Below are 9,211 nucleotides of genomic sequence, written 5' to 3' on the forward strand. Positions count from 1 at the left end.
ATTCTACCCCAGCTCCGACGGCGACGGCCCGCCCTGTAGATGTTGTAGGGCAGGCCCCATCTCGTTTTGAGGTTAGGGCGACCTATTTCGCCCTACTCCATTGTGGAGGCGTGTGGGTACACGCGCACACCTCCGGGGCCTTTGGATTGGGGGACTGCCTCCCTCAAACCTAAAAATGTACTGTTCTAACCTAACTTATGCTACAAATAACCTAATTTAAATCTAAAACTTAAAATTAGGGCGTCTATATCACCAAACCAATGTTACTTATAACTACGACTCACTGTTTATGCGTCCTTTCGCCAAATTACACTGCAATCGAAGTTTATTGCACTGTCACTGATACCACGTGTCCCGATACACGTTTTCCGCTTTCCCAATGAGGGAGAGAGGTGTTCGTGTACTGCGGGAACACAAAAACACGGAAAATGGGGGAACAAGTTCCCGAAACTCCCGAATTCTTGCGTGGGTGCGAAAATTCGCGTTGAGTACTAAGGCACCGTACGGAGCAACGAGTGAAACACGTCCGCGCGCTACGACGGCCGGCACCGAAGTAGACCAAACCCTCCAATCAACTCATGGCCATTCCAACCTTACGGTTATACTGGCCGAAACGCGGGAGGTGCGCTTTCGCGCATATGATCTCTCTTGATTCCCTACAAGTTATTTAATCTACATTCCTTGTCCCTGGTGCACTTTCTCCCCTTTTTCGGGTAGTGGACTCCACAGCAACAGCAGTTGAGACTTCGGTGCCGGGCAGCACTCCATCTTCTTCCGGATCTTCCCGAATGTCTTCCTCTGTGCTTCCAGATTCCGCTCCACGTGTCATCCTCTCCGACCTGCTCCGCCTCTTATGCCACTGATGCGCGAACTCCCGTAGCCGTCTAAAATTCTCCACCGAAGACACGAGATCCTGGTAGTAGGCTGGTCCCTCCTCACCGTTGCCTCGACGTATGCCGTCCAGCATCACCATCCTCGCGTCGCCGTACAGCGGGCATTCCCACAGGGCATGGTGGACGTCCTCGTCTTCAGCCCCGCAGTCGCAGCCACTCCGCTCACTGAGCTTCATGGCGTGCAGACGCTTCCTAAAGCAGCCGTGTCCAGTGAGGATCTGGGACGTCTCGTAGTCCGGCTCGACCCACGTAGACGTCAACCGCACACCTACCTCGGGGAAGAAACGATGCAGCTCTCTGCCGTCCGCGGAGGATGTCCAACGATCCTGCCATGTCGCAACTATCTCGTCCCATACCCCTCGTTTACGCCTGCTCAACTCCGGTCTGGGCGCGGACTCGCGCTCCTTATCCATCCTACCAGCACGAGTCAACTCCAGGTCTGCAGGCAGGACTCCCCCCAAAACTGGCAGCGCCGCGGTGCTGACACTCCTGTACGCTTTGGTCAGCAGTATCAGCGCCGGACGCTGTAGCCGCAAAAGCACACTACGGACGACGTGAAAGTTCGCCCTCTCGTACCATATAGATGCAGCATAGGTCAACGTGGCGACAAAGGTGCCTTTGTAGAGAATCCGGAGGGCCGGATAGCGAATGCCCCAGGAAGAGGCCGATACTCTCGACATCTTCCCGAAGCATTTGGCCGCTCGTTCTCCAATCGTTGTCGCATGCTGCACGAAAGACAGACTTACATCGATAGTCACCCCCAGTATAGTGGCCGCCGTGACGGACCTGACCGAGCTGTTCCCGAGTTTGATGACCGGGGGCCGCTGGAGCTTTCCCTTAAGGGTCATCGACATCGACTTACCCGGGGAGAACTCCAGCCGGTTTCGGGCACCCCAGTCTATCGCCAGAGAGAGCGCGGCCTTGGCCTTACTCTCGATACTGGCTCTCGAGTCCGCCCCGATGAGGACCGTAACATCGTCCGCGTACGCAACCATACTCACACCCTCCGGCAGTGGTAGCCGAAGCAAGTCGTCCATTAGAAGGTTCCAGAGCGTGGGACCCAACACCGAACCCTGAGGACATCCCATCGTGGACTCCTTCCACAACGCGCGGCCACCGACGAGGAGGCATACGCGTCTACCGGTGAAGTACTCCCTCAGCATCTTGAATATGTTGGGGGGGCATCCACCTCGTTTCGCTTTGACCATGATCATCGGCCACCAGGCGTTGTCGAAGGCGCCCGAGATGTCAAGGAAGATCGCCTGTACATACTTCCAGCGTTCGAGTCGCGAATCTAAAATTTTCCTAAGCGCAGTGACTGTTGATCTACCCGGAGTGAACCCGTGCTGGCAATCGGAGATCTGATTGCTGATCGCAGGAGCGCATTTCAGAAGGACGCGTTCCAAAAGTTTCCCAAGTACCGGTAGGAGCGTTATCGGACGATATGCTTTCGGGTCAGTCAGCGGCTTGCCGTTGCCTTTCGGCAGGACAAGCAGCCGACCTTCCTTCCAGGCGTCCGGAAACACGCCCGTCTCTATGCACCGCGAGTACAGGTAGTGGAACTCAGCAGGAGCCGCGATCCATACCTGTTTAATTATACGCGATGAGAGCCCATCCATACCCGGTGCAGTGTTCGGTAGCACCTTGACGATGCTTTCCAGATCCTCTCTGGAGAGAGGAGCTGCAGCGTCGCCCGAGGGTGTGAACGAAGCCACAGCGCGCACCTGCCGGTGGTAGTCCGTGTCCCCGGACATGTCGTCATCGGGGCACAGGGCGTTCACCAGTGCACGCATGGATCCGTCCACATCCCTCGCATGGCCTTCAGCAAACTTAGTGCCGTTAATTAAATTATTCGGAGGTCTAACCCTGCCGCTCGCTACTCTGTAGGCCTGACCCCAGGGGTCCTGGTTGCCAGCCCCAGCCAGTCGCGTAAAGTGATCCCGCTGCACCTCCTCCATTCGTTTTCGATAGCGCACTCGTGCGCTATTATAGGCCGCTTTAGTGTACGATTCTAGACTACCCCCTCTGACTTTGGTCTTCTGCTAGGCCCTCCTTGCTCTCGATGCAAGTCTACGAAGACGGTCCAGTTCCGGACTCCACCATTCATAGCCCAGTCCTCCTATCTCCTTCTCCCCGAGACATTCCCTGGCGCATCGCGTGATGATGCTGGTGAAGTCCTTGGCGAGTTCAGCCGGCTGTTGGTAGGTGTCGAGGTCGCCCATCCTGTAGTGGATCTTCCGCCTGAAGAGTTCCCAGTCCACACGCCGGTCACGGTATCTCGGTGGATTTTTAATTGGCTCAGCGCACGACGCCGGTCGGCTGGCCGCACCGCCCACCGTGAAGGATATCATCCTGTGATCACTAACACTGACACTGTCGTTGACTAACCACCCATCTACTCCTACCCCCCGCGAGGTCAATGTGATGTCTATGTTCGATTCGCCATTAGGGCCGCTGAAGGTTGCCGGTTGGCCTTCTCTATTATGTAAAACAAGGTCCCTACTGAGGATGAATCCTTCCATTGCACGCCGTCTGTGTTCCGAGTCGTGCCCGCGCCCCGTGTAGTGGCGAGCCTCGGAGAACCACAGAGGTGAGTGGGCGTTACAGTCCAGAGCGATGAGGATCCTTCTTCCGCGAAGAACGTCGAGTACTCTCTACAAATAGTGCAGGTGGCGGTCTATGTCGTTATCATATTGGAAGTAGCCGGACACGATATATAAGTCGGTGTCCGCTACGTGCCCTACCACACAATGTTCACTACATAAGTCCCTAACAATCGCGACTTCCAAAGACCTAAATACCAAAATACCCGCCTTGGGGTTGTCGCCGACTTGTATGGCCGCAAGAGGACGATCCGCGTCGGCCCAGGCTCTCGCATACTGCTCCTGGACGAGTATGATGTCGAGGCCTAGGTCTTCCGCTATCCGTGGTAGTTCACGAGTCGCCAGCTCCGACCTCCCCAGGTTTATTTGACCGATCCCTAAACCTAAAGCGCGATTATGAGCCATATTTCGTGGTTTCTACAGCCCGCTGTTCGGCGTGGATTCTAGCCGGGCATATCCTATCCATCGTTCCGTGCGACGCGGCGTCTTTACGGCCGAATCTATGACACGTTGCGCATCGCCTACTGGCAGATGCGCATTTGTCCCGCGCATGTCCGGCTTCTCCGCACCTTCCGCAGGTGACGACCGAGGCCCGACAGTATTTTGCCGGATGGCCATATTGGTGGCACTTCTGGCAGCAGGTGACGTCTATGTAATCACCTGGAGTGACTACATCCCACCCGATGTAAAGCCGCTCCCGCGCAACCAACACGTCTCTAAGGCCGGCACTGCAACGCACGACCGCCGTGGTGTTTTGGCTATCCCTCCATCCCTTCTTAAAGGCCAGCTCGGCGTTAGCCTTTACCTTCTTGGTGTCCCATTCAGTGCCGCTCAAATTCTGCTCCACTAAACCCCCGACGATATCGTCCCATTGGACATCCGAGGTAAAACCTCTCAGTGCCACCAGTGGCCGCCTCGATTTTGGTTCTGTAACCCGAAGGGTAGCTGGGGCCGCTTTCCTGAGACGCTCCGCCGCCTCCTTATTGGTGGTCTGTACCGCAACGCCGGCGTTACCGACCTTCCTTACCCTCTCCACCTGCACATTAAGGTCTTTGGGCCGAACCGCCTTCTTCAAAACCCTCTTGGTGTCTTCGGCCGTCTTCAGCTCCGGGGCCGCCTCTTCCGTAGGGTAGAACACGAGGACAGGCCCCGAGGCAATCTGGTGCTGCTGCACCGATTGCGCGGGAGTACCCCTGCTCTTTTGATTGAGCCGCAACGTGTTGGCGTAACTCAGTGATCCCGATGGTGGTGCCGACGCAGAAGAGGACGCTGCCCCGACTCCCGTGCCAGAGGCCACCGCTCCCGCGGCAGCCTTGGCGAGGGCAGTCCGGAGCTCCTCGCAGCGGAGCTCGGCCCGACTCGCGTCGAGCTCCGCTTCCGCCACTCGGACGTCCATAGCCCCGACGATGGCGACTATTTCCTGCCCCAGCGCGCTGATGGTCGCCGTATCACCCTTATTGAGCTTGCTGCCCGGACCGGTAATCATCCCCATGATAAGTGCCATGTTCTTCCGCGTCCTCCCCAGCAGCTCGAGTTTGGTGGCCGTCCCAAGGTTCACCTCCAATTCCGTCGCTCCTGACCGCGGCTGCTGCTGCTGTGGCAGTGGCAGCTGCGGAGGCTGCGACGTCTCAAGGCTCGTATCTGCACCGGCGGCGGACGGGGTGCTCAGAAGCAATCCCGCCACTGGAGGGGCGGAGCTGGCGGTTTGCCGAATGCTCGGCTTCCTCCTCTCCGCAGCCGCCACCTTGCTGCGCTGGGCGGCGATCGTCTCCGGCGACGTCAGCGGCCTCTTGCCGGCCGCCTTGCCGCCAGACGACGCACCCGACGCAGACGGTTTGGCGGCTCCTGCTTCTCCCCCGGGTAAGTCGATGTCGATGACCCTTAAGGGAAAACTCCAGCGGCCCCCGGTCATCAAACTCGGGAACAGCTCGGTCAGGTCCGTCACGGCGGCCACTATACTGGGGGTGACTATCGATGTAAGTCTGTCTTTCGTGCAGCATACGACAACGATTGGAGAACGAGCGGCCAAATGCTTCGGGAAGATGTAGAGAGTATCGGCCTCTTCCTGGGGCATTCGTTATCCGGCCATCCGGATTCTCTATAAAGGCACCTTTGTCGCCACGTTGACTTATGCTGCATCTATATGGTATGAGAGGGCGAACCTTCACGTCGTCCGTAGTGTACTTTCGCGGCTACAGCGTCCGGCGCTGATACTGCTGACCAAAGCGTACAGGAGTGTCAGCACCGCGGCGCTGCCAGTTTTGGGGGGGAGTTCTGCCTGCAGACCTGGAGTTGACTCGTGCTGGTAGGATGGATAAGGAGCGCGAGTCCGCGCCCAGACCGGAGTTGAGCAGGCGTAAACGCGGGGTATGGGACGAGATAGTTGCGACATGGCAGGATCGTTGGACATCCTCCGCAGACGGCAGAGAGCTGCATCGTTTCTTCCCCGAGGTAGTGTGCGGTTGACGTCTACGTGGGTCGAGCCGGACTACGAGACGTCCCAGATCCTCACTGGACACGGCCGCTTTAGGAAGCGTCTGCACGCCATGAAGCTCAGTGAGCGGAGTGGCTGTGACTGCGGGGCTGAAGACGAGGACGTCCACCATGCCCTGTGGGAATGCCCTCTGTACGGCGACGCGAGGATGGTGATGCTGGACGGCATACGTCGAGGCAACGATGAAGAGGGACCAGCCTACTACCAGGATCTCGTGTCTTCAGTGGAGAATTTTAGACGGCTACGGGAGTTCGCGCATCAGTGGCATAGGAGGCTGAGCAGGTCGGAGAGGATGACCCGTGGAGCGGCACCAGGAAGCAAAGAAGACATTCGGGAGTATCAGGAAGAAGATGGAGTGCTGCCCGGCACCGAAGTCTCAACTGCTGTTGCTGTGGAGTCCACTGCCCGAGAAAGGGGAGAAAGTGCACTAGGGACAAGGAATGTAGATTAAATAACTTATAGAGAGTCAAGAGAGATGAGCGAAAGCGCACATCCCGCGTTTCGGCCAGTATAACCATGAGGTTGGAATGGCCATGGGTTGGTTGGAGGGTGTGCCCTTCTGGCCTCCAAGCTCCGCCTGTATAAGGAGTCGCTCCAAAATAGGCTCGCAGCCGTCTGCGAGCACATCGGCGTACTTACCGCCACCCTCAATTTTAACCTGTAATTATGGGTACTCGAGCTCAGAGAGAAAAGCCTCGGTCCGTTCGAATAGCGTTTTTTAACGCGTTCGGATTAAAAAAACAAAAGGAGGAAATCGCCTCCTTTCTCACTGACCACCAAGTCGATATTCTCCTCGTGCAGGAGACCCTACTGAAACGTTCAGTCCGCGATCCTAGAATCGCCAATTACAACATAGTTAGGAACGACCGCACCGCCTGTAGAGGCGGCGGTACGCTCATATACTATAAACGGTACCTACATTGTATACCGCTACAAACACCGCCTCTCACTCATATGGAGGCCTCCGTCTGTCTTCTCGGCATGACCGGCCACCGACCGCTCGCCGTGGCATCCGTCTATCAGCCTCCCGGCAAACTACTGCTGGAAAGCGACCTACGCGCCCTCCTAGATATCAACAGCGCCACCATTCTGGCTGGCGATTTGAATTGTATACACACCCGCTGGTACTGCCACGTGTCCTCGACAAACGGCCACAAACTAGACAGACTAGCCGACTCGCTCGAATTCGAGATAATGGCCCCGCTCCGCCCTACTCATTATCCCCATAACGTGAACCACCGACCCGACATACTGGACATGGCACTGCTGAGGAACGTAACCCTACGGGTGAGCTCCCCAGAAGTCCATGCCGAGCTTAACTCGGACCATCGACCGGTAACCCTCCTTTTGGGCCCTCCGCCCGACACGCCACTACCAACCAAAACAATAACAGACTGGCAACGACTCGAGAAATCTCTCGAATCGACCAACACACCGATACTCAACCGTATTCCCGACGTCATAGAGTCCACCGAGGACACTCTCATTGCGATCGACTCGCTTACTAACCACCTGCAGTCGGCAGTCAAGGACTGCTCCAGGGAGGTACCGGCGACGGACGACCGTCGCTGGCAGCTCCCCGATGACGTAAGGAGGTTAATAAGCGATAAGAACGCAGCCACTAGAGCGTACGATCGCTACCCCTCCGAACCGAACCGGGTGCGCCTGCGAGCCTTACAGCGTAGCGTTAAGGAGCGCATCGCGCAGATCCGGGACGACCGGTGGGGCAAGCTCCTAGAAGAGATAACGCCATGCCACACCGCGTACTGGCGCATAGCTAAATCTCTCAAAACCGACCAACAGACAAACGACATGCCCCCGCTAGTCCGACCCGACAACACTATAGCCTTCTTCGACGAAGACAAGGCTGAGTGTCTAGCGTCCAACTTAGAAGCCCAATGCTCCCCCAGCACGCTCCCAGTTGAGGCAGGTCATCTCGAGAAGATAGACACCGAAGTCGAACGCATCGCGTCCACCCCGCCCACCGAATCCCTCTCACCAGTCACGCTTGATGAGGTCAAAACGCTAGTGATACAACTGCCTATCAAAAAATCACCCGGCTCAGACGGCATATCCAATAGGCTAGTAAAAAGTCTGCCCTCCCAACTTTTAGTATTACTCGTCGCTATCTTTAACGCGGCGCTGTCCAACGCCATATTTCCAGACAGCTGGAAAGAAGCCGTGGTCATTGGCATCCCCAAGCCCGGCAAAAATAAATCCGACCCGTCCAGTTATCGTCCTATCAGCCTCCTCAAGGCTATAGGCAAGCTGTACGAGCGACTCCTCCTCGCCCGCCTAAAGGAGTTTATATACTCCAAAGGCCTGCTCATCAATGAGCAGTTTGGCTTCCGAGCCAAACACTCATGCGTCCATCAAGTGCACCGCATCACGGAGCACATTCACAAAAACACTCTGTACTTCGCCACCAAGTCCCCCACAGGCGGTACAGGCGTCCTATTTTTCGATGTGGCTAAGGCTTTCGATAAAGTCTGGCACAACGGCTTGATTTACAAGCTTCATCAGTTAGGTGTCCCCGACAGGCTAGTACTCATTGTACGAGATTTCCTGTCGAATCGCTCTTATCGCTACCGTATAAACGGAGCGTTATCCGACCCGCACCCCATACAAGCCGGCGTCCCTCAGGGCGCCGTCCTCTCTCCGATGCTCTACTCGTTGTACACCAACGACATCCCCAAATTCTCCGACTTAAAAGTCGAAATATCGCTGTTTGCCGATGACACGGCTCTCTTTACATCCGCCAAGTCCCGTGCGACAATAGCCAGACGGCTTCAGAAAGCCGTAACCATACTGGGCGAATGGTTCCGTCGGTGGCGCATAGAAGTCAATCCCGAAAAAAGTGCAGCAGTGTACTTTAGCAGGGAATTCGACTCTATGAATCACCCGATCGAACTATTTGGCCAAAACATCCCGTGGGTTTCGAAAAAGGAAACTAACGTTTCGTCCTCACATCAAGCGTGTCCGCGACCGAGCCGCCTTTATACTAGGGCGACTCTATCCTTTTATTAACAAGCACAGTAAAATGTCGCTTCGCAACAAGCTGACATTATACAAGGCTTGCATCCGTCCCAACATGACTTACGCTAGTCCCGTATTCGCCCACATACCCTACTGTTTAATCAACCGACTACAGATTACAGAATAGGTTTCTGCGCCGAGCCACCGGTGCGCCGTAGTTCTTTCGCAGCGTAGATCTCCACCGC

Source organism: Achroia grisella, unplaced genomic scaffold, assembly GCF_030625045.1.
Source record: "Achroia grisella isolate CSIRO2021 unplaced genomic scaffold, CSIRO_AGI_Agris_v1 utg8833, whole genome shotgun sequence".
NCBI classification, from domain to species: Eukaryota; Metazoa; Arthropoda; class Insecta; order Lepidoptera; family Pyralidae; genus Achroia; species Achroia grisella.